At 42.0% G+C, this 4,248-nt stretch overlaps 1 pseudogene; it reads left to right on the forward strand.

Moving 5' to 3' along the window:
* The first annotated feature begins 1,442 nt into the window (after positions 1–1,442).
* On the forward strand, positions 1,443–4,077 carry LOC102876921 (annotated as a pseudogene).
* The last annotated feature ends 171 nt before the right edge of the window (positions 4,078–4,248 follow it).

Consider the following 4,248-nt stretch of genomic DNA (forward strand, 5'->3'; position numbering starts at 1 on the left):
TTATTTTTGTAATTGATTATTCTTATTTGTTCTTGTACCAGTTTATGATATTTACCATTTTTAACTTTTATGTCAACTCTAAAAATAATACTAATATATAGTATTTAATTGTTATTTATATTATATACACACACACACACACACACACACACCATATACAGAGGTAACTTGTGGTTGCTGTGATGCTAAACACTGTGACACTGATGTGCCAAATGTGATAATCATTAACCATGGTGGAGAGTGTTTGGTGGAGCTCCCCAATTACAACAAGCTTGGAAGCAGAAGTGGCATCCACTTCTGAAATGGCTTGCCTCTGGAAACTCTATGAACATGGAGAAACAACAAAGGTTACACAAGTGTTCAGGTCTTTGGCTCATAGGGTCACTATGAGTCATCTACGACTCGATGGCACTTAACAATAACAATAACAATAACAATAACATATACACTATATGGTATTTATTGTTGTTGTTATGTGTAAAACAACTCTGAATCCTGTGCAATTACCCTGGGCCAATTTCATAGTCTCTGATACATCTATTCCCATTACCCCAGTTACTGTGTCAATTCATCTCATCCTATGTCTTCCCCACCTGCATTGTCCCTCCACCCTGCCAAGTATGATGCTCTTCTCCAAGAACTAGCCCCCTCCTGGCAACATGCCCAAAGCATGTGAGATGGAGTTTCAAAATCCTTCCCTCCAAGGAGCAACTTGGTTTCACCCTCTCAAGGTTAAACCTATTTGTTCTCTTAGCAGTCCATGGTATATTCAGTATTATTCTCCAGCACCACAACTTAAAGAGATCCATCCTTCTTCTATTGTCCTTAGTCATTGTCCAGCTCTTTAACGCATAGCAAGTAATTGCAAAGACCTGAATGAGGTACACCTTAGTATCTAGACTGACATCACTGCTCTTCAGCACAGTGGAGAGGTCCCTGAGAGCACATTTTCCTAAGGCAATTCATCTTTTGATTGCCTGACTGCTGATGCCAAGAGTGTTGATTGTGGAACCAAGCAAGCTGAAATTGTTAACTATCACAATCTCCTCTCCATCTATCATGGTATTGCCAATATGATATTTAATATGTTCTTATATGGTACTTAACTGCTGTTTCTCTAGTTTGCCTTTTCTTAATTATCTCTGAAGTTGAGCTTTTAAAAAAATTATATATTCTTTTGGTTTCTTAGTCCTTGGAAGTCCCTGTTCACATATTGTGACCATCTTTTTATTAAGATGTTCATGCTTTTCATTATACATTGTGTCACTTATTATACAGAGAATTTTGATATAGTTAAATGTATTATGATTTGCACTTTCTACTATGTGGCCAGATTAAGAAAATGTTTATAATCCTAGATCCTAAAAAAGTTCCCTTTAGCCTATGACGCGGTTCTGTGGCTGGTTGTGCAGTTGCTGAAATTGTCCGCACAGTTCCCAACCATGTCTGAACCAATCAGGGTTCTTGTGACGGGAGCAGCTGCTCAGATTGCCTATTCGCTGCTGTACAGTATTGGCATTGGCGCCATCTTCGGTAAAGACCACAGCCCCTGATTCTTGTGCTGTTGGATACCACCCTTATGTTGGGCCTCCTGGAGGGACGTTGTCATGGAGCTGCAGGACTGTGCTCTCCTCCTCCTGAAAGATATCATTGCAACCGATAAGGAAGAGGTGGCCTTCAAGGACCTGGATGTGGCCGTTCTGGTGTGGTCTATGCCACGAAGGGAGGGCATGGAGCGGAAGGATTTACTGAAAGCCAATGTGAAGATCTTCAAGTCCCAAGGTGCAGCATTGGATAAGTACTCCAAGAAATCTGTGAAGGTCGTTGTAGTGGGAAACCCAGCCAATACTGACTATCTGACGGCCATCAAGTCGGCCCCGTCCATCTCCAAGGAGAACTTCAGCTGCTTGACTCGTTTGGGTCATGACCGAGCTATGGCACAAATTGCTCTTTAAACTTGGTATGATTGCTAAAGATGTAAAGAAATACTCGAACACCACAACAAGATAAAGGTAAATAACCCAATTGAAAAATGGGCACAGGATAGGAACAGACACTTCACCAAAGAAGACATTTTTCAAATGGCTAACAAAAACATGAAGAAATGTACAAAATCCCTAGCTCTAGGAGAGATGCAAATCAAAATGACTATGAGATATCATCTCACCCCAGTAAAAATAGCAAAATTTGACAGAACAGCAAACAACAAATGCTGGTGAGGTTGTGGAGAAACTGGAACTCTTATTCACTGTTGGTGGGAGTGTAAAATGGTGCAACCACTATGGAAGGCTGTATGGTTTTTTCTCAAAAAGTTGCAAATAGAAATACCATTTGACCCAGCAATTTCACTACTGGGAATATACCCCAAAGAAACCATCACTGCCACCCAGGCAGATAGATGCACACCCATGTGTACTGCGGCTTTGTTCACAATAGCAAAGGGTTGGAAACCACCTAAGTGCCCATCAACAAACAAATGGATAGAGAAGCTGTGGTATATTCACACAATGGAATACTATGCTGCATTTAAAAACAAGGAACTCATGCAATATTATTCAAAATGAGTGATCCTGGAGGACATTATGCTGAGTGAAATATCTCAATCATAAAAGGACAAATACTGTATAGTGCCACCGTTGTAGAATGACTCTGACATCAGGGTTGGGACGAGACTGAGAAAGATTGGATAAATTATGTATACTGCATGAAACAGAGGGAGAGAACCATCTAAAAGTGATATATGATTGGGTATTTTGGTCATGACAAGAGTCCAGAATGAAGGCTGCATAGTGGAGTATACTAGGGGGTGAGTACTAGGGGGTGAGGAGATTGTACACCAATGAAAGAATTTTTTCTTTTACTTTTCAAAGAGAAGAGTGAACTGGGGGGGCAGGGAGAAAAATGCAACAATGAATGAATGAATATCCAAAGTCTCTGTAAATGTTCATTAAAATGAATAAAAAATAAGAAAAAGAGAGAGAAGAATAAGATTTAAAAATGTGTTACCACTTGGTTTAAAGAATCGTGGAACTTAAGTTGTTTGCACTTTAATATATGGCTTTAGTCAAAGCTAAAACCAAACACTGAGGATAACAATAAACAAAACTGATTAGGAAAAAAAAAAAAAGAAAAGAATGTTATCATCTGGGGAAACCTTTCCTCCACCTAATATCCAGACGTCAACCATGGCAAGGTGGGAGTTCACGGCAAAGAAGTTGGTATTTTATGAAGCTCCCAAAGTACTGAAGAGCAATGGTGTCTCTCTGGAGACTAAGGTGCATCTGATACAGGCTATGGTCTTCGCAATCACTTGTTATGCATCAGAGAGTTGGACAATGACCAAGGAGGATAGAAGGAGAATTGATGCCTTTGAGCTGTGGTGCTGGAGAAGAGTATTGAGAATACCATGGACTGCCAGGAAAACAAACACATTTGTCCTGGAAAGGGTTAAACCAGGTGGCTCCTTGGAGGCAAGGATTCTGAGGCTCCGTCTAACATACTTTGGACATGTTGTGAGGAGAGACCGGTCCTTGGAGAGGGACATCATGCTTGGGAGGGTGGAGGGACAGCGCAGGAGAGGAAGGCCCTCTATGAAGTGGATTGATTCAGTGACTGGGATAATTGGGATGGGAGTGTCAGAGACAGTGCGACTGGCACAGGACAGAGCAGAGTTTAGGGCTGTTGTACACAGGGTCGCTATGAGTCGCAAGTGACTCGAGGGCACATAACAACAACAACAACTCAAAGACGACAGCTGGCATAAGGGAGAGTTCATCAGGACCGTGCAGCAGCGTGGCGCTGCCGTCATCAAGGCCCAAAAGCTGTCCAACGTGATGTCTCCCGCAGAAGCCGTCAGCGACCACGTCAGGGACATCTGGTTCGGAATCCCAGAGGGCGAGTTTGTGTCCATGGGCGTGATCTCAGACGACCTGCTCTACTCATTCCCGGTTGTAATCAAGAATAAGACCTGGCCGATTGTGGAAGGCCTCGCTGTTAATGATTGAGAAGATGGATCTGACCGCAAAGGAACTGACAGAAGAGAAGGAACAAGGTTTTGAGTGTCTTCAGCCTGCCTAGACCATGGGTTTGAGGTTACTAAATGTTGAAAACCTTAAGAATTTAAATGTAGTCTTTGACTCTAGTTGTTGTTGTTGTTAGGTGCCTTTGAGTGGTAGACGACTCATAGTGACCCTATGAATGAAAGGCCTGAGTACTGTTCGTACATAGAGTTTCCAGAGGCAAGCCATT

The sequence above is a fragment of the Elephantulus edwardii genome, unplaced genomic scaffold (genome assembly GCF_000299155.1).
Source record: "Elephantulus edwardii isolate Elephantulus edwardi_28Jun2011 unplaced genomic scaffold, EleEdw1.0 scaffold00013, whole genome shotgun sequence".
Classification (NCBI taxonomy): domain Eukaryota; kingdom Metazoa; phylum Chordata; class Mammalia; order Macroscelidea; family Macroscelididae; genus Elephantulus; species Elephantulus edwardii.